This window comes from Pleurodeles waltl, chromosome 1_1 (genome assembly GCF_031143425.1).
Source record: "Pleurodeles waltl isolate 20211129_DDA chromosome 1_1, aPleWal1.hap1.20221129, whole genome shotgun sequence".
NCBI classification, from domain to species: Eukaryota; Metazoa; Chordata; class Amphibia; order Caudata; family Salamandridae; genus Pleurodeles; species Pleurodeles waltl.
In genome coordinates, this window is record NC_090436.1 from 121277136 (window position 1) to 121303728 (window position 26593).

Here is a 26593-nt window from a genome sequence, read left to right on the forward strand (position 1 = left end):
CTGTCGTGAGGTGGATGGCTGTTGGGTGGGTGGCTGCCTGCGTTTGTGTATCTTGGGAGGGGGCGGCACAGACACACTGGGAGAGGACACAGGGGACGTGTAAATGGCAGTGGGGGTGGTGAGTGCATGTGTGCGGGGTGTTCTGGTGTGTGTGCTGCTGAGGGACGTAGTGGCTGAAGATGCTGTGCATGCAGGTGTGAGTGGAGACAAGACTGGCAGGGAGGAGGGAGACGTGGAGAAGGGGGACACAGTGGAGGCAGTGGATGTTGGTATGTCTGTATGTGGATGTTGCTTGTGTGACTGCCTGTGGGATGTGTGGTGCTTATGTCTGCGTGAGCTGCCCTTGGGTGTTGAGATGTGTGCAGGCTGGTCTGAGGGTGTGCTTGGGATAGGCAGAGGTACAGGGGATTGGGTCTGGGTGTAGGAAGTTGGAGGGGGAAGGCTAGACACAGGGACAATGGCTGCCATCAGTGCTGAGGCCAGAGATTGCAGGGTTTGATGAAGGGCAACCTGACCAGAATGAATGCCCTCCAGGTATGCATTACTTTGGTGCACTTCCCTTTCTACACCCTGGATGGCATTCAAAATGGTAGACTGCCCAACTGTGAGCGACCTGAGGAGGTCAATGACCTCCTCACTGAGGGCAGCATGGGTGACTGGGGCAGGGCCTGAGGTGCCTGGGGCGAAGGAGATGCCCACCTTCCAGGGTGAGCGGGCATGGGGCAAACGCTGAGGGGCTGCTGGGAGGGCGGTTCTGGTGCGGGGGTGGCGGCTGTACCTGTTGTTGCGGGGGGCAGAGATGTTGCCGCCACCACAAGGGAGCTCCCATCAGAGGACGAGTCCAATCCACTAATGTCCGCTCGTGTTCCCGCCGTGGAGCTCCCCTCGCCCTCCGTCCCACTGGCGACTTCAGAGTCGGTAGTGTGGCCCTCCATGGCCATGTGGGATGCAGCTCCCTCGTGCTCCGGTGCCACTGCTCCTGCGCCTGATGATGCTAATGCACACATGAACAGGAATACCACAAAAAGGGGGGGAACAGAAGAAAGACATGTTGAGTGCATGCATTCCCGCTACCGTTGGCGGACAGCACAGACACAGAAGCCCCCTGCACTACGCCGCGCACTTGGGGTCCACTTTGCAATCCCTGGGACATGGCCTACAAGGCTATGGACGACATCTGCACACATAGGTGACACAGGGCCATGAATAGCTGTACTTGGCACCCTACAGAGGTGGGGAGCGGGGGCACAGGGCCGTGCCTTACGGAGGGGCCTAGCCTACGGAACTCGCCCTGGACTAGGGATACCCACAGCCCTCTTCCCACCCAGACACCTCCACAGCATGCAAAGTTAGCAGAATGTGAGTGCACTCACCCCCTTGTGTCTGCTGTGATGCCCTCACGCGCCCATCCAACTCGGGGTAGGCCACCTGCCAGGATCCGGAACATCAGGGGGGTCAAGGTCCGACGGGCACCCCTCCCACGTTGGGAGGCCATCCCCAGCTGAGCCTCCGCCGTTTTCCTGCTCCAGTGGCGAATGTCCTCCCATCTCTTCTGGCAGTGGGTGCCCCGTCTGTGGTGGACCCCCAGGGTCCGGACCTCCTTGGCGATGGCACGCCAAATATCCGTCTTCTGGTGGGCGCTGACCTATATGAAATGTACAGGGGGAGAAGAAAAGTAATTACCTTCTGCACCATCAATGTGAGTGGCCCCCCATCCCTACACTTGCCATGTGGCACATGCACTCACCGTCGTTTCAAGCATGCCTCAATCTCTCTCCCCCCAATCTTTCATCCACCCCACTCAACACAGGCATAGCCCATACAGCATGCTCCCAGTGTATTTACCTGTTTGTCTGGAGGACCGTAGAGTAGCGTGTACTGGGGGAGGACCCCATCCACAAGCTTCTCCAACTCCTCTGATGTGAAGGCAGGGGCCCTTTCCCCAGTTGCATGAGCCATTGTCCCTTCCAGACCGAGGTCACAGCAGCACTTGCAGTGTAGGTCCTCTCCTGTCTAAGATCAGGTATCGAGTGAATTAACAGAGAGAAAATGGCGGTCACGTCCATGGCGGTGCGTACCGCGACCGCCGGCGTATATCGTCATTGGCTCCTGAGACCCATAGGGTCCAATGTTAGCCAATGCAGCATTGCGCCGCGGTCTTCGACCGCCTACCGCCACGGTGTGCAATGCCAGCGCAGTTACCTCACATCCCATTGTCACACTTTACAGGTCAGGCAGCAGCCATTTCAGGGGCCCACATGCCTTACTTTTTGTACTGCGTCACACATACCTAGGCCTTGCATCCACACTCATACAAGCCATTCGATGGGTTAAGATCCGTGTTTTTTTAAAGCTGGGGTTACGTACCTCTGGGATGTTTGACTCTGTGCTCGCTGTTGTCCTTCATAGGCACTGTCTGCTGGGACATGTGAGGAGATGGCGGCATCCTCCGGTGTACAGGCCGCTGGTGGACCTGTCGACAATGGAGGAGAGACATCTCATCCTGACATACAGGCTTGACCGTGCACTATTCTGGAACTGTGTGCCCAGCTGGAGCCAGACCTGATGTCACCTATCCGCCATCCCACAGGAATCCCCCCTCAAGTGCAGGTGCTGTCAGTACTCCATTTCCTAGCAAGTGGGTCATTTCAAACAACAGTGGCCATAGCATCAGGGATGTCCCAGCCTATGTTTTCCAACGTGTTGTCCAGAGTGTTGTCTGCCCTGCTGAAACACATGCGGAGCTACATCTTTTTCCCTGAGGTGGAGGATTTGGCTACAGTGAAAGGTGACTTCTATGCCCAGGGACATATCCCCAACATCATAGGTGCCATTGATGGGACCCATGTGGCTTTGGTCCCCCCCACAGGAGTGAACAGGTGTACAGAAACCGGAAGAATTATCATTCCATGAATGTCCAGATGGTATGTTTGGCAGACCAGTACATCTGCCATGTGAATGCCATGTTCCCTGGCTCAGTGCATGACGCCTACATCCTGCGGAATAGCAGCATTCCTTATGTGATGGGTCAGCTCCAGAGGCACCGTGTGTGGCTAATTGGTGACTCTGGTTACCCCAACCTGTCATGGCTACTGACCCCAGTGAGGAATCCCAGGACTAGGGCAGAGGAACGCTACAATGAGGCCCATGGGTGAACTAGGAGGGTGATTGAGCGGACCTTCGGCCTCCTGAAGGCCAGGTTCAGGTGCCTCCATATGACAGGTGGATCCCTATTCTACTCACCAAAGAAGGTGTGCCAGATCATCGTGGCCTGATGTATGCTTCACAACCTGGCTTTGCGTCGCCAGGTGCCTTTTCTGCAGGAGGATGGTCCAGATGGTGGTGTTGTAGCAGTTGTGGAGCCTGTGGAGAGTGAATAGGAGGAAGACGAAGAAGACGACATAGACAACAGGAACACGGTGATACTGCAATATTTCCAATGAACAGAGGTAAGAATACAAACCGGCCTACTACATGTACTTAAACACTACTACCTCTGTACTGTCTGTCCTTTTCACCCAGTGTATGGTAACTGAGTAGTCACTTTCCCTTACGATTTCAGAGATCTGGGTCCCACAGTGTGACATCTGCTTTGTTTTCCCATGGACTAGAGCTGTGTGACATTGGTATGTTGGCATCACAGTGTAAATAAGCATTTTGGCACTGTAATTACAGATAAATATATTCACATTCACAGACAGACTCCTGATTGTTTTGTGCAATAACGGTGTTTATTAAGGTGCAAGTTATTGGAGGGGGGTTGTAAATTGGTGAGGGGTGATGGTGGAGGAATGTCCATGGCAGAGTCCAGTCTATTAGTCTCACAGGTGCATTGTCCAAATGGGTCTAAGAAGTGGAGCTGGGGCGGTTTAAAGATGGACAGGGTGACAAAGTGGGACAGTGGGATGACTATCAGGGTGGTATCCTTTCTTGGCGGGGGTCTTGGCATCTTACTCTGTCCTCTTCCTGGATCTCTGGGACCGCTTTTGGGGTGGTTCTCCTTCTGCAGGGGGTGGGGTACTGGTGGCCTGTTGGTCCTGTGCCGGTGCCTCCTGTCCACTAGCGCCTGTGGAGGTGGTGTGCAGTTCTTGGTCCATCTTAGTGTCAGGGGCCCTTTGTGGTGCCACTGTGTCCCTCAAAGTGGTCACTACCAGATTCAGCACCCCTACGATGGTGCCCAGGGCGGAGCTGATGGTTCTGAGTTCCTCCCTGAAGCCCAAATACTGTTCCTCCTGCATGCGCTGGGTCTCCTGAAACTTGGCCAGTACCGTAGCCATCGTCTCCTGGGAGTGGTGGTATGCTCCCATGATGGAGGAGAGGGCCTCGTGGAGAGTGGGTTCCCTGGGCCTGTCCCCACCCTGTTGCACAGCAGCCCTCCCAGTTCCCCTGTTTCACCTGGGCCTCTGTCCCCTGGACCGTGTGCCCACTGCCCCCAGGTCCCTGTTGTTGTTGGTGTAGTGGTGAACACACTGCTGCTTGACGTGTCCTGGAGACAGAGGTGTGGGCCAGCTGGGTGGGTGCTGTGCTGGTGTTTCCAGAGGGGGGTAGGTCTGCAGTGGCCTGTGGCTGTGTGAGGGGAACCGACTGTCCCGAGGTCCCCGATGGGCCGGGCTGGTCATCTAGATCCAGGTCGACAGAGCTGCAGTCATCACTGTGGGCCTCTTCTGGGGGGGGGGGGTGGACATTTGTGGACCCTCCTGTGCGGTGACATTGAGTAGGGGTCCTGCAGGGGTATAAAAGCATGATTATTGCATCTGTGTGTGGAATGGTGTGCAATGGGTGGGTGCCCATGTCCCCCAGTGCTTTCATTCCTGTGTGGGGGCTTTTGTGTCGGTGGTTTGGGGGGGGATGGGTATGTGCAGTGGGCATGCTTTGGTGATGGGTGTCCATGCTTTGTGGTCGCATGCAGGGCTTGGTGTTGGGATGGGTGCGTTGTGATGGTGGGACATTTGCAAGGAGTAGGAGTGATGGGGGTGAGGCTGTGGGTGGGTGTATGTGTTGGCATGCAGGTGGGGTGGGGGGGATGAAGTAGTGAAGATGTGACTTACCAGAGTCCATTCCTCCAGATACTCCGCCGAGGCCCTCAGGATGCAGGATCGCCAAGACCTGCTCCTCCCATGTCGTAAATTCTGGGGGAAGAGGTGGGGGTCCGCTGCCAGTCTTCTGCACTGCAATCCGGTGTCTGGATACCACGGAACGCACCTTCCCCCGTAGGTCGTTCCACCTCTTCCTGATGTCATCCCGATTTCTTGGGTGCTGTCCCACTGCGTTGACCCTGTCGACTATTCTGCTCCATAGCTCCATCTTCCTTGCAATGGACGTCTGCTGCACCTGTGCTCCGAATAGCTGTGGCTCTACCCGGGTGATTTCCTCCACCATGACCCTGAGTTCCTCCTCCGAAAACCTGGGGTGTCTTTGTGGTGCCATGGGGTGGTGTTGGTGATGTGTGGGGTGGAATGTGTGGTGATAAGTGTGGTGATGTGTATTGGTGTGTTGTGTGAAGTGTGTGGTATTTGTGTGGGTGATGGTAATATGTGCGTCTGGGTGCTCGATTCTTCTATATGGTCTCTCTCTCTGTGCGTTGTCCCGATTTTTCTGTGGTGGGGGTTTGTGGGTGATGTGAGTGTGTGTTTTATATTGTATTGGGTGTGTGGGAGTGGTGTTTATATGTGTATCAGGTGTGTGTATTTGGATTTGTCCAATGTGGCTGTGTTTTGTAGGAGTGTGTGTATTTTGAGCGCGGCGGTGTGTACCGCCAATGGGATACCGCGGTTGAAAGACCGCCGCATGGATTTGTGTGTCGTGATAGTGTGGGCGTATTTCTGTTGGCGTGACGGTGTCGGTTTGGTTATCGCCAGTTTATCGCTGGCCTTTGGTGTGGCGGACTTCTGTGGGTGTCTGTATTTTGGCGGTTTCCGAGTTGTGGGTCATAATGACCGTGGCGGTTTACCGCGGCCGCGGCGGTGTGTTGGCGGACTTCTGCATGGCGGTAAGTGGCTTTTACCGCCAATGTTGTAATGATCCCCTAAGTCTCTCCTACCTTGAACAGAAACGTATACCTTACTGCCCGGTTCGACCCTTGAAATCCAGTGACAACGCATTACACACGATTCTCCTGCTAAACCCTTCTCCACAGCAGCAAATTCTGTTCAGCAGGACATCTTGGTAAAGGTATCCAGCTTTAAGGGGCCCTAGTCGGCTACAGCTTTCATCTTTGTTCCACTGGAGCTTTCTTACTTCCAAAAAAGTGACTAATGGCCCGATTCATATGATGGCAGAGAGGGAACCCAGTTGAAGTGGTGACTGTGTTCCTTCCCTACTATCATAGTGGTCCACCCACCCAATTTAATTTTGGGTGGACCATCAGTTTGGCCACACGGAGACAACTCAATTTCTGCTGTTTCCAAACTTCTCTGATGGTCCTGTGGAGTAAGGGCCATTGGAGAAATGGCTACATGTCTGAATTCCTGATTTAGATGGGTGGACATGTAGCTGTTTTTTATTGTCCGTAACCACCAGGCAAACCCTGGTGATGAGGGAATGTAAAATGGATAATATGCTCCTCCATCATGAACGATGATTCCCATTATTTTTCATTATGAAAAAGAAATTTCAATATTGGGATTTTTGTTTTCAAAATAAAATAGTAAAACTGTTTAGTGCAGGATTGCCTTATGCTGACACGACTCTGAACCAAACCGCAATATGCGATGATAGGAACTGCCTTGACAGCGATTCCTGTTAATGTTTTTTTTAAATGACCACCAGCTTGGTGGTCAGTTATAATTTTGGCAGTTGGGACCTTTACCAAGGTGACAGAGGTATTTACTCCATCACCCTGGTGGAACAACAGCTTGACCATCAAAATTTTAATCAGGCCCTTAGTCTGAAGGTAAAACTCTTCTATGAAATTTGTCCAGTGGCTCCCAAACAATGATGCCTACTCTTCAGACACTGCCTGCTGCCTTGCCCTGCTGAACTCTAGCTTCTCAGGAACTTTTCTTCAAAATTTCTTCTAAGTTGCAAGGTAAGCTGAGACCGGGCCCATTCTGCCTCGTGTACCCAACCCATGCTCCATTGCGATCAGCCTTAACTTTTGACTTTGCCCTTGTGTCACCCAACCAGATTCCTGCGGTTGTCGCTTTGATCTATTTTGCACTAAAAACTTTAATACATTCATAACTCTGGTTCTACTGATAGGATTTCATTTGTTTTTAAGTAATTTCATTTGTTAAATTTTACTCTATATTTCCTAATTGGTTTACGATTTTTCTTGTGTCATGTTTTCACGTTAGTACTTTTTGTGTGCTACAACAAAACATTACACATTGCCTCTTAGTAAAGTATGGCTGTTTTTGTACCAAGTTACAGAGGATTAAGCACATGTTCATTTAGTGACCTTCGTGGTTCACCCTGACCAGGATTGTGGTTGTTGCCCAAGTGGCGTTTCCACCCACTTATACCAATAATCCGATTTCCTACAGTAGGCCTTCTTCGACAGCCACAGGAGAAGAAATAGTCACCCCAGCAACATCAGAACTGAGCCTTCCCCGTAATACATAATGAAGCTGACTGCTCATCTCTTCAAGAACAATATCTCCCCCACACTACCTTTTAACAAGCTTCTACATGAATGTTCTGCTTCTTAGCTAGGGTGCTATGTAAATACTATTACATATACGCATGGATTGCAAATCAATGTCCCAGATTTGAAGCAGCAGTTACCCTAAAAGCAAGCACAACTGCCCATTGTGTCAATTTATGTGTATCCAAATACCTGAAGTTTATATAAAAATATTTAAAACAGTGAGAGCAAGATGGGAAGTAGGGTGGGGAAGAGGAATGGGAACATTTGGGAGGGGAGGAAATAGAGAGCCCACCGGAGAAGGGAAAAGCCACAATCATGAAAGAAATTAAGCACACACACACATGGAGTGCTCACTGCAAAAACAAGCATTGTCAATGTAACGGGTCTCACATTTCTCAGAGTTAGAGCTATTAGCAGTTGTAAACTCCCAACTGGACTTTTCTTGCCTCATTAAATGGTAAAAAAAGAGTGTGATCGCGTTGCTACAGTTCACTCGTAGTGAAACCTATCGCCAAAAGTGCAATTATCTACATAACTGGCAAAAGTGCATTAACTATGTAACGGGATCTAAGTCATGCAAAGCGCTCGACTTCTGCCCAGCGAGATCGCGCTGTGAAAAAAGAGAAAAAGTAGTACACAACCGTCCCGAAAACAGCGAGCCTCGTATGTTTTCAGTACTTGGTGGCTGTACTCGAGGAGGGCTAACCACCGGATAAGGCATGACATATGCATGCCTTCCACTAATGAAAGCAAGCAGATTTTAAAAGGCAATGCCCGCTCTAATTATATGCTATGTATTGGAAACAGTAGGTCAGCCATCTGGCAGCTAGAACTGTCTATAGGCGAGACCTAAAACAATCATTGATAAATACATGATATGCACTCAACAAAACATTTGTAACTAAATCTTACTGACCACGAAGTAAAGGGCATTTTAGAAAAAGGAGAGTTCTAGAGATCTGAAAGGCCAAAGGCAAACCTAGTAAACACCCTCGGATATAAATATCAGACATGATTCACTTAATAGGTATTAATATCTGCTTAGTTATGCGAAAAATTCCTTTTAATGATGATTCATCGTGACTAACAAGTGACAAAATGACAAATGAGAAAGGATGGATCATTAAAAAGTTAATGGCAGTGAAAATGATTATACTCAAGAGTTGGAAGCCTTCCTCTCCCTGAAGAACAGAATATTGTTTTTCTGATATCTTGTAAATGGCTCTGACTAAGCGTTTCCTATATAGAATAAGAAGCAGGATGACTCACTTACTTTCCCGCAAAGAGAGGCACTTTGTGGACTTATATGACTGAAAGAGGGCCGCCTTCACCCACTGTTGATGTAAAAGCGTCCTTTCTAATATTGGGCATTCTTTAATGTATTTAGCTTAATACGCTAAAATGAAATGAAAACATTGTTTAATCACGAGTATGATCAATTATTCTACTTGTTTTATAGCCTTATTTCAAAGTGTTGTAGCCTTAAGCGTGTGTATGAAATCTTTTTACAGCTTACAACCTTGTGTAAACACAGTCCCTCAAAAATTAAACTGATGAGAAACAAGGAATCCCTCTCCTACATTTTGATAGCTTGTGTTCTATCCCAAGTATACACCAAGGTCACCCTTCCTGCACAAAAACAATAATGCATGCAACTGAGGCACCCTTGCACCGTGGTTCAAAGGTACATATGTTGGCGCTAGGCTGCAGAAATGAAACCAGCACAGGGGGAAAGGACAGGAATTCTACGTAGGCAATAGATACAGCACATTCCTGCAATTTCCCTTTTTATGCAGGGCAGCTCAGCAAGGTGACTTGCTGCGCTGCCCTGAGCTAAAATCCCATAAATATGCCCTCAGGTTGTAGGTACAACACCTCCACAAATACCAGACCTATGAGTGCAACACCGTCTGAGAAACCAGACTTAGACATTTTAAGAGCCTACTCATGAAGGCATTTTGGAGTACGCAAAGTAGTACTCCAGTCCTACACTTTTATATACTCTTACATGCCTTTTGGGATTAGCCCCAAAACATCTAAAATGGAAATAAAAGAAAATATTCAGGTAGTACAAATACAAACAAAATGCCTTTTGGAATTAGCCACAGAACATCTAAAATTGGAATATTCATATACAATCAGTACAAATGCAAACAACTGTGACATTTTGATCTTTTACTAAGAGGTAGTCAGATGTTTTGGGGCCGAGTCACAATGGTGTGAAAGGCTACATGGAAAAATAATACTGCTCTCGTTAAACTTCCCGTACTCATAAATGCTTTTGTGATCTGCCACATAAATGCAATTATTCATTACAATTATTGGGCCTTGAGATCAAGAAGTGATCCAGCTTACTGCCAGTTACTGTACTACAACTACCTACCTATTCTGGTTGCCACTACCTACATCCTGGCTGCAGTATGGCAATTCACTCCCCATGCAGCATGTTTGATGCATTTCTATTGTAATGTGCTTATTGCCAAAGAAAATATCAAGAAATGCATCTGTAAATAAAGAAATAAGGCTCCTGGGTATTCTACTTGGGATCTTGGTTGCTTGCCCACAAGGTAGATGTTGTGACATGAAATGTCATGAAAAGTTAAGCCATAGTTCTTTGGTTTGTGTTGAGTTTTGAAAACAGTAAATCTGGTAGCAATTAAACTTTGCTTTCAATATTGTGGATTGGCCGTCCTGTATGATATAATGCTAGTGAGTCACTTTGCTTCTCTCTCTCTGCTTGTGTCTTGCTGTCTCTGTTGCAGTATGTTGTTTGCCATGCGTCTAAAGGTGGTTGTTGCTTACCACTGTATGACAATAATCAATTCATTCTTACAAATGTTTCTTGGATTCTTACAAATGTTAATTTAACATTGCCTATGCTGGAGGAATCATCTACTGTCCTTCAGGATTAGATGGCTTTAACAGGAAGAAATGTAACTGTGTGCAGAAGTTCAGGTCTGGAGGCAGCTTCAGATGCACAGAAACTGGATACGCCACTTAAAAAGAGGTCCCCTATCTGGGATGATGTCTAATGGAAGACTGTAGGCCATAATGTTGTGTTGTCCAAATAAAGGTATCTATCTATTAGCTGTTGTACACCAGCTGCTAAACGTATTGACCACTACTTTGAGGATACTGCAAAAAACAGACATGATCCACCACCAAGTATGTCATGGGTGATCAAATGCTATAGATAAGGTGGAGTACTGTGAATTAAAATAGCCTTGTGGAGCAAGTTTATGTGCCATATTTATTGCACAGTCATCATAATCTTCACGTAAGGTGATGTGCTCTCTTGTAAAGTCACTGAAAGTGATCCAGTAACTTGTGATCATGGCACCACAACTAAGAAAATTGTGCCTGACATCTTTAGTTGGTCTGTGGTTGGTAAGTGAGAAGTTGAGTAAACGCATGGCAAACTACTTTTTTATTGATGTAACTTTCGGATTTTCCCATTTCATCTGGCTTATTTTAGTTAAAGTTATGTCAACTTTCTCGAGATATGCATGACAGACACCCCCTTTCCAATTACAGGTGGGGGAGCAGTAAAAGGAGGAATTATTTTTGGGACTTTGTTCATTGACTTCCAACCCTGGGATTATCTTTCAGCCTTTATTTTTTTTCATCTTGGCCTAAAAGTGATCACCTAATCCAAGGCACCGAAAAAAAGTAGCCCATGGTCACGCCATTGTCTCTGTGAAAACGTAAGTTAAATAAAAGCACTACAGATTCTTGTACACTGTCTACAAGATGACGACAAATTCCTTCTTGTCTGTGATGCATACTTTCTGCTGGTGATATCTTTCAGACATAGCATGCCAAGGGACAAATTCATGTATTGTTTTATGTCTTTATTAATAAAACACATCTAGAGTCACTATTGGTGTGCTTGCCTCCACTATACACAGCGATAGAATGAGGGGATGCAGGACAGGAGGTGTCATACACTAGCACTACAGATACTTGAATGATGAATTGGTGTCCATAGTCAAGATAACCCAATCCCCTGTCTTCAGCCACCTGATGTTGGAAATTACTGCCTCTAAGAAAACCTTAAGACTTCTGTGGTAAATGTTTGAGAAGTCATGAAACCTCTGCACTTCCTTTGGTGCTGGCAGTTGATTATTACCTGTATTTTTGATTTGTCCTTGGTCAGTGTTTGCCGCGAGATGTGATTGCCGAAGAAAGTTTCCCACTGACACCTTTTCTAAATTTGCATACAATGTATTATGACACAACCTCATACGTTAGGGGTGCACAAAATTAGCATAATTTGCTTTCCCGTAATCACGTTAAATTTCAAGAAAATGAGTGGACATCACAGACTTGTGAAATGCAAACAAATCATTTAGCGCTATATATTAAAGCAAAGTGCATCCTCACATACATTTCTGAGACGAGGACGCATTTGAGGGTAAGAAAAAAATTGTGAGAAGAACGCAACTATGGAGAACAACAGACACTCGTGTTCCAGAAGTTCATGTTATTCCTGGGCTGTTCATGGGAAACTTTTGCTGCGAATAGAGTATATTTATGTCATTTGCCACAATTTGGGAATTTTTCAGTTACAATCAAAACATGAAATTCCTGATACCATACAAATTACTTATGCTTAATTTCAATTTCGCCTGGGTCAAAAGAGTGCTGTTCAAAAATATTAGATATGGTCTGTGAAACTAACGTAAAAGGTTAGCATTTCATTGATTTGTACAATGATGATTGATCTTTATATTTGTAAAGAATCAATTGACAAAATTCTGAAAATTGACATATGATAAAAAGCACAGGCGCAGACTGCAAGGTATTACTTGATATTCAAACAATCTAAAACTGGTCTACTATACATGCAGGTCTATGCTTAGCCAGTAAGAGATGACCAGACAACAGTTAAATAGTTGCCAGCTCCCTAAATGGGTGCTGGATCAGTCAGAATATCCAGGTAGCAAATTGGCACTCATGACTCACTCTTCTATTCATGTGATACATATATTTGGGCTTTGATATTTCAGATAGGGCATAATATTTTGTGCCTTTTACTAGCATTAAAAGATGCAAATGGAAAGGTGCACATGATAAGAAGCATGTTGAGCCATCTTATTTTTTTGTTTCTGCTTGTGTCAAGTAGTCACCATAGAAGAGTCTATGGCAGTTGCAAATATATAAGGTACCATTTGATGAGTAGGTTATGACACCTAGAGCTGAATTGAGCTAAATGAAATTGTGCAATATAATCAGGAATATTTTTGGGAAATACACAACTAATTGTTAGGGGATTTTGAATAAGCCACATCTTACTGCAACTGACCAGCAAAATGATATCCAAAGTCTCTTTCTGAAAATGTAAGCAGGACCTAGGACCTCGCAGACACTGAGCCGTGATTGATGCTAGTGTTAGTGGAAGAATAGTGGTATTCAATAATTTTGTATTTTTTAGTAGTCTCTCACACAAAGCAAACATCAGCCCAGTTGGATGATGGCACAGGTGATGTCTAATGAGGTTTCAGCATCTGTGACTACTCACAGCATGAGCTTCTGATGAGTAGGAAAAATGAAAGACAAATTCTGCAAGTGGTAGAAGATATATTTGGATGGGTAATGTCAGAAGACATTGCAAGAGGTTGACGTTATCTATCAAACCTCATGCCGATTTCTTTGGATCACCATTAGGGTTACCAATGTTTTTTGGGGTTTTAGCAAACAGGGCTGCACAAGCTTGAATGGCAGATCCAGTACCTCTCGTAGGAGATATCTTAGGGAGATTACTTTTCTCTTCAGTCCACATGTGGGTGAAGTGGTCCCAGTGCAGTACATAGATGCAACTCAAAGCCCAGGTGAGTACTGATTGAACACCAATAAAAATACTATCCAAACAAAGTCTATCGGACTGCCTAGATACTCAGTCAATCAGGGCACAATGTCTGACCAAAGGCCACAAACTGATCTTATCTCTAGGGCATTGTCTAACTCATCTTTGAGCATGGAATGAGAGCATGTAACTATTGCTTTCAGGGGCCTTTGTTGTCTTTTGTGGTACATGGCGATGTGGGACCACTCCTCCTACAGTGCATGGCTATTTTAGCTGTATGGCACATAATTTGTTGTGGTGCCCACTGTACTGTCCCTGATTGTCGTACCCTTTCAGCTGCCTGCAGTGTAAACCTGCGGGGCATTTCCTGCTGCCTTAAGCCCAACCATGCCACTGAGTCACAAACAGTGGACTTAGTTGTGGGTGCGTGGTACGCTAACCCACTGGTATCCTAAAAAGCTTCGTCATGAGAAGGCAAATCGCAAACTGGTCAAAATGCAATTTGAGAAAAAGTGGGGGCCTCCTCAGTGGCAGACTCCCAGAAGCTACCCAGAACCTGCTACTGGTGGTCCAGCCTATTGATACAAAGACTTATACCCTGGGTATCAGGATGGATCACTTTCCACAACACATAAAGAAACAGGATCAAAGGCTAACAGCAACAGATGACCAGCACACTGACCTGACTGACCCAGGACCTACATCTATTGCAGGCAAAAAATGAAGATGTGTAAGGGTGATCCTTGTATAGCATCATACTCATCCTGGGAGTGGTGGAATCTACTAACATTGCCAATTAGGAATTGTTTGTGGAACAACTCCTGGAGCCATTGTCATTGTCACTACTCCTCTCAAGTATTCATTGTAGAGCACACACAACAATCCCTAACTTCCAGGCCTCAACGTGGGTCCAAGGCCTACAAAAGCGAAACCTCTAAATTACAGTGTCAGGTCCTCCACCCTAATAAAGCCACCTTGGATCTCCCATATGCAGGCTCCCCAATTCCCTACTATTTGTCTCTACTCCCAAGGTCTGGGCAGTGAGGCGGTCGTTCCAACAAGTCAAAAAGCTTTCACATACATGAGTCATTACATACTCCATGCTGTTCCCAGCCCACTTGATAGTAGAACATAATGGGAAAATGCATTTGTTTTCACAACCTGACACCACTCTAGACTTCATTAATTTGCATCTTCAGCGCAAACACACTCTGAGGTCAACTTCTGCCAGGCCAACTACTTTGAGGGGTGGTCGGGCACATGGTGATTCCAATATCAGTGATAATGATTGCCTGAATTGTTTTAAGTACCTCTATTATATCCTGGCACTTCTGATATGCCCTTGCATGCTAATATTGGCTTATTTCATTATGTTGCATTCATGTTCAATAGTTGGGTGTAGCTTACCTTCTACTTTGCTGTTTTTTTAAGTCTGAACCTTATGGCAACCCACTGTTTAGCTAAGGATACTGTATATTCTAATACCATAGTAGGTTTTACCCTGGGCGGGTCTCTGCTCCACGGCGCCCTCTGTGCTTGGATCTCCCACACACAGCATCAATGACTGATGCTGTAAAGAGTTTTCTTTCTTTGCTGGTATTTGGGCATTCTCTAATGTTTTTGGTAGGTGTGGAAGGGGGCAAAAGGGCTATCTTTTAATGGATTATTTTGGTTTTCTATCCAAACATTGCAGTGACAACATAGAAATGGTACCATCATATTAAAATTCAATTTTGGCTGTTTCTTGAGTAGAGTTTTATCATATTAAAATTCAATTTCAGCCCTCGGTTCGATATATAGTTGGAGTATCCAGGGATTGAACAACCCTCGCAAGCCTTTTTACATGCTGGCCTACCCGGACAGTACATGTTTAAACTGCTTTATTCTAACCTCTCACCACAGGCAATCTCACATTCACATCCTCATGGGCCCCCCATTGTTACTGTTCCTCATACTCAATCTATTCCCAAGTAGTGGTAATACTTGTCAGGAAGTCCCTGTCATTCACACCCACAGAAAATATTGTTGACACCTGCAGCCAGTTGGTGGTGGAGAAGCACCTACTTGATGCTGTTGATTAACATTTATGGTCCGAATCTTGAAACCCACATTCTTTGACACAGTCATGATGAAGTGTGCAAACTATAAAGACTAGCCCATCCTTTGGGGTAGTGTTTTCAATGTGGTACTATCTCCATGTTTAGAAAGTGTTGGACCTGACCCTCTCTGCTGGGTCACCCCAAACATTTTGACTTCACCCTCCTGTTTTCTGAACCCTTTTTTGTTGGCTTTAGGATTCTGCTTACTTTACCACTGTAAACCAATGTTAAAGTGCTCGTCCTCTCTCCTTTAAACATGGTAAAACTGGCTTAAAACCCACTGGCACATTTAATTTGCTTGTGAATTCCTAATGATCTATATATTAAATGCTACTAATGGGCCTGAAGCACTTATTTACCACCCACTTACGAAGCCTTTTTGAACACGTCATGTCTGCCATTGCAGTCTATGTGTGTAGTTTAAAACTGCCAATGGACCTGGCAAAATAAACCTTTTCCCAGGTCTAAAACCTTCTTTGTATAACATATGTTATCCCTGAGGTAGGTCCTAAACAGCCCATTGGGCAGGGTGCATTGTATTTAAAAAGTTGATCATGTAGTTTTAAGTTTTACATGCCCTTCTAGTGAAGAATTCACACATTTGTTTTTCATTATTGCAAGGCATACTTCTCCATAGTGTAACATTGGATTGTCCTAATACATTTAATAATTGATAACCTTTGCTTGGGAGCCGGTAGGAATTTCATGTCTGGTGTCTGAGGAATTGTAATTCAAAACCCTCTTTAAAAGTAAAGTCAGATTTTATGTCACAATTTTGAAAATGCTACTTTCAAAAGGTTGGCATTTTCTTGCCCTAACCATTCTGTGCAGCCTGTTCCTGGGTCACATGACTAGGTGTAGTTGGCAGTTGGGCTTTGAGTAGGCCTCCCAGACAGCCACACTATAGAGGGTCTGATTATTGGAAGGATGGGCCATCCTGACTTGATAAGCGGCGGCAGAGAGTGTACCTGTCACACTTGCGCTCCCAAGATATTGCTTCAGCTTACACACAAAGAACTGCACACTATTGTGTCTGAAGGGAGCCAGGCTAGGGAGGCAGGAAATTCCAGACATGTCCGTAAGAGGAAGTCTGCAGAGGTTTCTTCCACTTCGAACTGAACCAACTCTGCAGTACACTCCTGGGACTGTAGATACTATAAAAGAATGACTGCCTTGCTGCTGGAACACTACCCTGTTGCTGAAGGTCTGCCCTGTTGCCTGAGAATGAAGACCTGTACATTTCATCCCATGCTGAGTGACTCCAAAGGTCAGCTTACTGATCTCACATTCTGACCTACAGGGATAGAACAAGCTACAGACGTCACCCTGCAACTGCCCTGATGACCTGTTGCACTGGACCTGTCTGAATCTGAAAATGCAACCGGAACTGCCTGAGCTCTGCTGGCCTCTGCTGAAGTGAGTTCCTGATTCCTGGTTCCTCGACCCTTGGTGAGGCATCAGTTGAGTTCCTCCTATAAAAAGGATAAATCCTGAAGTTTTGGGTTATTTGTGACTGCAAACAGTCTTGTTCGTACCAAGATCTTGCCACCTGCACCCATCGCCAACTTGAAGCTGCGGTGAGCCTGACTCTTCACACTATAGTGATCACCAGTGATGTCCAGCAACAGAAGACAGCTTGCATGGACTGCCACCTCCAAGCTCCAGCAATGACTGCCCATGATGTCTAAAAGGATCTTTGTGCTACAGCACTGACGGCCTGTGATGTCTGGTCTTTTCTTCATGCTACAGCGACAGACATCCACAATGCTCTCCCTTTTCACCCTCTGGGCTTTTCCACCACAAATGGAGCTCCTCTCTCTGGACTTTATAAGGCAACTTTTCAGCTGAACTGACCTGGTCCCCTTATCCGGCCCATGCTTCATCACTTCCGGCCTGAGCTTGTGACTTTCACCCTGTCTTGCACAACCAGATAACAACAAGTGGCTCTTTGTGCTTCTAGAAGCTATGCTTACCTTAAATCTTTAAAAAATAATATCTTCTGTTCTACTAATTGGAATATTTATGATTTTTGTGTCAAATAATTTATTAAATTGACTCTATTTTTCTAAATTGCCATAGGATGTTTCTTGTAATATGTTTTCACTTTATTACTGTTGGTGTGCTGTGTAAATACTTACATATCACTGCTAAGTTAAGCCTGACTGCTTTTGTTCAGATAAAAGGGACTGACCTGAAGGATCCGGTGTTCAGTTACAAGGACAAAACTGCCATTTTGGAATATCTCTGTACCTTCTGTGGAAACTTAGTGGGAGGCCTTTAAGATCTATATCTGTGGGTTATGCTTCTCTAAGGAAGCAGGTATCCTTAAATCCTTACCTGGTTTGCTGGACTGCCTCAAACAGGAACACAAAATGATGGAAACTGAATACATGAAAACTAGATCTAAACCCACTTGCAAAATCCCAGAGATTGATTGCAGAGTTCAGAGATGTGGTGGATCGGAAAATATTATACCTTGGGAAACATGCTGTGTCCATCAGTTTGGTGAAGGGGACGGGGCAAGGGGAATCTTTGGCCGGGGTGCTTAAGTCCACTGCTTTCAATTCTGAAATCCCTAGAATGCAAATGAGCAATAGTATTATTTCATCTGTCCTATCAGACATTGTAACTGACTTTGCCCAGTACTACACCAAACTCTATGCCCTCAGGTGCCATTGCGCCCCCTTAGAAATTGGGTCTTATTGAGAGACTGATATGCTAAAATGCTCACTCAACACTTGCAACCAAATCCTTGCAATTCTTGGTTGATGACTGCTCTCTGATATTGTTGCTATATGCATCTAACATAATACCATACATTCAGGAGCCAGATGTAAACTGCTCACCAATCATCAGGAAAGATAAAAAAATTCTGTGGGTTCTCTGATAACAGCAGCAGAAAAGTCACTGAAATGGAATAAAGGTGCAGTCAAATACCTGGGTATTCATATGCCAAGAGAGATCCCTGAATTGATAAGGGACAATTTTGTGGGTTACACTGAAACAATTCAACCCTGTTTCTATATCTTTTTGCAGTATCCCCATCTGGCTCCAAATAGATTTTTCCCACCAATGACAAATATATCTGATTGGGGGGCAGAAACATATAGAATGGTCTGTACTCATTCTTCCTATTATTGATGGGGTCTGTCAGTTCTTGACTCTTTTGTTTACTATCAGATGGCATTCCCCCACTACACAAAATATTGGTTACAGCCATGACCAACACTTATGCACACTTGCATGGAATAAACCTTGGCGCACTCCACTTCCATGCTCTCTAGTATCTGTTGCAAGCATCAACAACAGTGGGGGAGGTATGACATGCAGAGCTTGGTAGGACATAGTACGTTATTTCCATTGTGATTTCACCTTTTCGCCGCTGCTACCTTATGGAGGGATGGTCAGGAATACAACTTGGAAGCTTGTCTAGTTTACATATGGTGGCTTTATTGATGGTCCTTAAGTCACATATACACATAAATGTTACAACAATTATGTATTGTGAAGTGGTTTCTCCAGTTTTGTGTCCATTTGCAAGATAACCTAAGTTTCCTCTGTCTTGGGTCATCTGTCCTAGAGTGGTAACTCTTTCCTTTTACTCTTTGTAGGTCTCTGGAAATGGTGGCCACCAGCATGCCTCAACAGACAGAGGCATGGTCAGATAAGTGAAATTAGAACATAATGGAAGAGAGAGTTAAAAGACTATCATTAAGAATGTGCCCTCCTTAAGGCAGTTCCGCAATTGATTTCTGTTCAGACCCTGAAGTGATTCCCATCACTAGCACCCAGTGTTCTACAGTCGCAGGGGAGCTCTGAGGAGCACAGAATACAATGAATATGTGATCTTTACTCTCCTGGCAAGTGTCTTATCTCAAAGGCAGGTTCAGCATTCATTTCTCATCCATCAACAAAGAGTACCACTGTGTGTGTAGTCTCCTCTCAATATGTCCCCATACTCACAAAAGAAATGTGGGCCTCCTTTTGGGTGTCTCCCACCTCCAGTAGACCCTTGCTTCCCTTTCGTTGAGTGGAGCTGGGGTCCCGTTCATTCCTGAGTTGTGGCAGGCAGCTCCGCATGACTGGTGGCAACCACCAGTTCTCTGTCCAGGTTTTGTCATCCTCTGCCTCTCCTTCCTCTGTGGAGTTGTCCAATTGTGTCACTCTCCCCATTCCAGCCTGCTGCACTGAAGCTGTCTCCCCACTTCTTTCTGACCAGCCAGTTGGTGGAGTTCTTCTTCCACGTCCTCATGGTTCCTTTCCTGTGAACTATCTGCTTCCTGGAATCCTTTTCTGGGCTGTAACTCCTCCCCTTCCTCTCTGCAAATCGTAGTCCCTCCTTAGTTTTGTGTATGTGCTTCATTCATGTGTTTGCCCCATCCCCTAACGTGGTGTTTGTTTTTCTTCCTAGTGTCACAGGCATTCCTCAGCAGTCTATCAAGGATTCTCAGCCACTTTATCAGGTAAGTGGGGTGCTAGGGCCCTTGTCACCTCACATACCTGCTATACATTATTCCCTACTCCTCCCAATAATGGAACCTGGGGCAGAGACACATCTATCTACCATAAGAGTTAGAGTACTGAGAGCTTTATTTCCCAATGGAAATTTGATTTCATTTCAGTAAGAAAGACAAAGGTTCCCCAATAGCTGTCCTATGCTATTACCAGCAACATCTGGGGATACCATCAAATTTGCAACTATTTTGAACTTTCACAGCAAAAGTGCATTATCATTTTCAATGATTATCGCCACAATATCACATTTACTAATCATTTGATACTTCAGATCCTTTCTCACGACACACAATAAACTAAACTGATAAATTTCACATGAGAACTACAAATTTCCTGTCTTGTTCAACAGCTAGAGCAAATAATGCAACATTGTTAATCCTAAAACATGTTCATCTGCCTTCATTACAATAGGACATTCAATACCATATTAGTAACCTAGGATGAATTCAAGTAAGAGGGTACAGGATAAACAAATGATTTTCCATTACTGCTGCAAAGTAAATCTTAGAAGCCTAATCAAGCTGAATAACCCTTAATACACATTCAACATAATTAATACATTAATAAATATATTGCACACCTTACAATTCAAATCAAATACGCAAAGCAAATGATTTAATTGCAAATATTATTGATGTCAAGTTCGAACAATTTTAAATGTGCATTTATTTTCCGCACACATATAACTCGCATTAATACATTTGATTAAATCAATATAAGTATGATTAATTCAAGAACACTTCTAATATTGATTCACATTAAAATCTCTGATGGTAAAACATAGGGGGTCATTCTGACCCTGGCGGTAAATACCGCCAGGGCGGAGGTTGGCGGTAGCACCGCCAACAGGCTGGCGGTGCTCCGCCGGGCATTCTGACCGCGGCGGTACAGCCGCGGCCAGAAGCGGAAAGCCGGCGGTGTACCGCCGACTTTCCGCTGCCCATGGGAATCCGCCATGGCGGCGCAGCTTGCTGCGCCGCCATGGGGATTCTGACACCCCATACCGCCATCCTGTTCCTGGCGGTTCGCCCGCCAGGAACAGGATGGCGGTATGGGGTGTCGGGGGCCCCTGGGGGCTCCTGCAGTGCCCATGCCAATGGCATGGGCACTGCAGGGGCCCCGTAAGAGGGCCCCACAAAGAATTTCAGTGTCTGCTTTGCAGACACTGAAATTCACGATGGGTGCAACTGCACCCGTCGCACCTTCCCACTCTGCCGGCTCCATTCTGAGCCAGCTTCCTCGTGGGAAGGGTGTTTCCCGCTGGGCTGGAGGGCGGGCGGACTTTCGGCGGTCGCCCGCCAGCCCAGTGGGAAACCCAGAATGACCGCCGCGGTCTTTTGACCGCGGTACGGTCTTCTGGCGGTTCCCGCTTGGCGGGCGGCTACCGCCGCCCGCCAAGCTTAGAATCAGGGCCATAGTGTTTAATAAGAATGGTGGCCACATGGTCCTCCATGATTGAAATGTGCACATTTTTCAACTTGTGTTATTTTCTCTGTTAGGCTTTTAGATGTCAGTTAATTCTTCACCATATACTAAATTCTATGCCACTAATTTCTTAATAAAATTTGATCTCTCTCCTAACTATGGCCTTACTATTTGCAAAGCAGGTGGAATCCATCCTAACTCAAGTCCTAAGGACTTTTGGGGCCCACTACCTTCATACTTTTTGAAACAGGAACTACTGGCACATCAGTGATCGCCTGTGCATTACATTACTGTTCTGCTGGCAATGTATCTGCTCTCACAACACTGTTTTATTGCTAACAGGCTGTTCATTTTGCACTGCGTGTATCGTGGACCTTTTTGAATTTCACTCTGCACCATTATTAATTGCATTTTCTTGTTGTCACAAATATTGTATTTTCTTCATTACTCAATTAAGCTGTTATAAAAATAACAATATTGGTCCACTTAGAGATTGGGGCCAAGGGACGAACCCTAGGGGACCTGATATCTTAGGGATGTGCCTCAAAATGTAAAAGGTGGTAACACTGAGTTCTGTCTGTGAGGAAAGAACAAAACCATCTCAGGGCAGATCCCACCATCCCCATTTATTCCAGGCTCAGTTCTCAGCAGTAGTGTCTGGGTGACTGTGTCTGAAAAGAGCTCGGAAGAAAGTTCATGTGTTGTCTTTTATAGGCTACTTGTGTCCTCCCAAGCTACAAGAAGGTCTGCTTTTAGAAACATTCTTAGAAGATTTCAACTTAGCAGTTACAAGGACTCTTGATGGCTGTGCTCCTTGGAAGTCAAGTAGCTCATCTAGAGACTCCCCATGAGAGAAATGGTATTCCACAGAATTGAGGACACGAAAGAGAAAATGCAAAGAGCTAGAACAGATATGGCTGTGCTTGATGGAAGCTGTTGCTTCCTCAATGAAGGACAGCTGCCTCAAGCTCAACTCAGACAAGACTGAGATCCTCATCCTCAGACCATCCACATTAGCTTGGGACGAATCCTGGTTCCACCAACCCTTGGCACTCCCCCACCCCACCCCAACACACCACACACGCAACCTCAGCTTCATCCTGGACTCTTCGCTCACCATAACCCACCAAGTCAACTCAGTTGCATCCGCCTTCTTTCACACACTCTGAGTTCTCCGGAAGATCTACAAATGGATCCCAAAGGACTGCTGCAAAACCGTAACCCATGCCCTGGTTACCAGCAAACTTGACTACAGTAACGCCCTCTATGCCGTTACCACCCAGAAAAACCTGAAGAATCTACAGCACATCCAAAATACCTTCACCAGACATCCTGGACATTCCCCGCTGTAAATGTATCTCCAATCACCTAAGAGACCTCCACTGGCTTGCTATCGAGAAAATAATTAACTTCAAGCTCCTCGTGCACACTGACAAGGCCCCCCACAATCTAAGTCCTGCCTATCTCAACCACCGCATCACCTTTTACTCCCCCACCAGACCTCTCCGCTCTGCTCAACAAGCACTTGCCACCATACTCCGCACACAGAAGATCTCGGCTGGTGGAAGATCCTTCGCCTACCTCGCTTGAAAGAGCTGGAACACCCTGCACCTCAGGCAGTCACCATCGTTACCTAAATTCAAGAAGGACCTTAAAACCAGGCTCTCAACTGAAGCACAGAGGACAAAACCCCTTAGCTCCTTCAGACCCTTATGGTGAGTAGCTATGCTTTATAAACTCTGATTTGATTTTGATTTGATTTGTTGAGATCGTCTCAATGGATGCTCAGATCACCCAACATGATGAAATTAGCAAACTGCATGCAGTGTGGAGTGATGGCTTATGCTAGGATGTCCAGTAATACAGAGCTGGGACCAGGAGGGCTGTAAAAGAGTACTCCTGAGATTGAGAACTGTTCTGATAATATCAAACTGAAGCCTATGCAGTCTGACCCCTAAAGCTCAACTGTGAACAAGAAGAATAGCTTTTTGGTTCGGTGGATCAAGGCAATGCCACCTTCTCCTCCTCCTCCTCCTCTTGCCCTTTCCAACCTGGTGATAGCATATCCCTCAGGAATGGCCATAGCAGGGTAAAGATTGGAGGTTCCCGGTGAGGCAGACCGCAGTACAAGTTAATGAAGTAGTCAAGGCATTGAATTAAAATTAAAACAAATTACAAATCCCCTTGCAGCCGGAAACATATACAAAAAGTGCTGTCTTGGAGCGCTAAATTTCAGCTGCGTTTCTGCGCTGAACTCGGCATTTTATGGGTGACCACTGCTAGCACTGAAAGACCTAGAGCGGCAACCCTATCAAAATGGCAGATGGGCATGGCACAATAATGGTAATTTAATTCTCCGGGTCCCCAGTAAGGCAGATCACAGTACATATAAATGCTATGGTTAAGGCAATGGATGAAAAATTACAACAAATTACAATTTCCCCCACAGCCAGTAACACATACAAAGAGCACTGATTTCCCGTTCCCATAGACCCTGCAGTAGGAAATTAAAACAGTTCACAAAGAGTTGGCCTTAGGCCGGCAGGAGCTCACAGGCTACTTCTATTATTTTAAGAAATAGCTAACGTCTCAGCTTGGAAGCAGGCTCATTTCTCTGCTCTCTCCTTTTATCTACTCAAAGCGAAAGTCACTGGTAAACCACAATAGGGGAGGGCCCCACATGCCTACAACTCAAACCAAACTAATTTAGAATTGCTGACTAACCCACAAGATCCACTATTATGAATAGAATTTAAAACAAACATTTCAACAAACATGCTTTAAAATTGGAAGCTTGATTAAAAGTCTCATCTGCGTTTAAAACGTCACGTTTGACTGATCAGCCAACAAAGAGATCTAATTAAGAGATACATGTAGTAACCCAGCATATCTAGGTGGCAAATGTCACATGTGTAGCTAAAGCCAACACACGGGCAAACAAGAAAGAAGGAAGGCGAACAACGTGTCCTCCATTTGCTGTGTAAAACGTGTACAAAGCTGACAGGGTCTGTGGTCCAGAAATATATGTGAATTAAAGTAATTTAGTTAAATTCCAAAGAGCATGCCAATAGGTTAACTGTCTGTTAGTAATATAGACCTACACTTATACTATCAACACACCAACACGGTAAGCATAAATATGAGAGTATAGATTTTTAGTTCCACATGTACTTCACATGAAGACATATCGTGCATCAGGTGCAAGTGCAGTTCATTGTTAGACACTTTGCAGCAGATTTAAGAGCCCCTTGCGCCATAATATCCCCAAAAATGCCATGCCAGATTTACAAAGTGGCGCAATGCCAGGCATAATGTATGCAAGGAGGGTGTTCCCCTGTTAGAGGGGACGAACATATGGGGCAAATAATTATTTATTTGCATCATGTTTTTCTGCATTTTTAACGCCTGCTCAGATCAGGAGTTCAAAGGTGGCGCACCACAGGTTACAATGAACCCCTATAAACTGTTTAGGGTTAGCACCAACATTTTGGCACTAACCCTGAAGAATACATCAATAGTGTCAGCAATTCTTATGGTATTGCCCCCTACCCGGCGCCATGGTGCGATGTATTTTAAAAACAGCACACACATGGTGGCAGTAGGGGGTGCTAAGGGGTGCAAGGAAAGTAGCGCTGCACGAGGTGCAGCACCGCTTTTCATAAATCTGACCCCTTATATTTTGGTGGAACACCCCACAAAAATTCAATGAATAGCACAGTAAGAAGATCTACTTACATTGTGGGAGAAACAAATCTACACTGATCATGTTACTTCCAAAGAAGTGCAGACAAAGAGTGAAAAAAATATACTTTGCAGTATATATAAGCACTTCAGGTGTGCTAGAGTTCTCACAATTATATGTACATAAATACCAAGAGCAAATTGCTACTTTCTGCACACATGCACAACCAAGAAATTCAAGATGTGGGAAGAGACACATTTCAGAGACAAATGCTGCATTTCACATAGATGACCCTCAAGCACAAGTAAAAGTTAAAATGTAATAACTCAATTGAAGATCATTACATGTTTACTGTCAATTGCCACTATTCATTCAGGTTTTGACTGCCAGAACATGAATCCAGCTGATTTATAGCATTTTACATCAATCAAGCGTGATGTGCCTCAAACGGAAAGAGACAGATTTACATTTTTTTTCAATAGGAAAATAAACTGCAGCTCTCAGCAAGCTGTGGATAAGTAATGAGCCCATTCTTCAAGGGGGATAATGAGGTGACTCCCATTATTTTTAGAGGAAACGTGAAGAACAGGAAATCAATATGGAGAGGAGTCTATGAACGGATTTGCAAACGTGTAGAACTAGCCATAAGCCCTGGGGCCCAATTCATAAAAAATGACAACTTAGTGGGTAGCATATTTAATGTGATACTTCGCGTTGTGACTTGGACAACGAATTATTTGAAAGAGTTCAGGAAAACAGTGATAACATATGCTTAGCTCATCTCCCGCAGACCTGGAAAGCTGCTCACAAGACCAAGAGTACTGTGGGCGCCAGAAGTAGATGTATCATGTTTAAACTCCTTATTCAGAGATGTTTACGAGCAGACTTTCACAATGAATAATGGCTAGGGATTTAGAAAGAATATGATTATATTAATAAAAAAGACACCGCTTTCAGGCCATGACTGATTATAATCACTGTCAAACAGATATGCGGCGTGTGTGGTAATAAATACAGGACACAGGAATTTATGACTGAAACTTTCACATTTTAATCACTCTCCCTTCTCTCCCAATATTTGTCTTTATTTAGACTAAAATCGTTTTATTAGAGATCAGTAAAATAAAAAGTGCATTACCAAAGTACACTAAGATAAAAACAAGCAGAGAGACCAAGATAGCTAAGGCGTTATTAATACATTAGACTAAAGGCAAGAGGTTCATTTTTTACCCGTCTTCATTCATCAGTGCTTTATTTGTGCCCGTTGTTTGCCACTGCTCAGCATTTATTTCTGACAGTCCACCACATGGTGGCGCTGTCTTTCTATTTAAGAGCAGAGTGCATCAGCAACAGTGTGCAACAATTCATTATACATCAAAACATATAGCTTTGGGTGACAGGACTCGTCCAATCGCCACATGTTTAGAGCGTGATGGGTGGCTAATAGATATTGTTAGTACTGGTATTTGGTTGTGGTG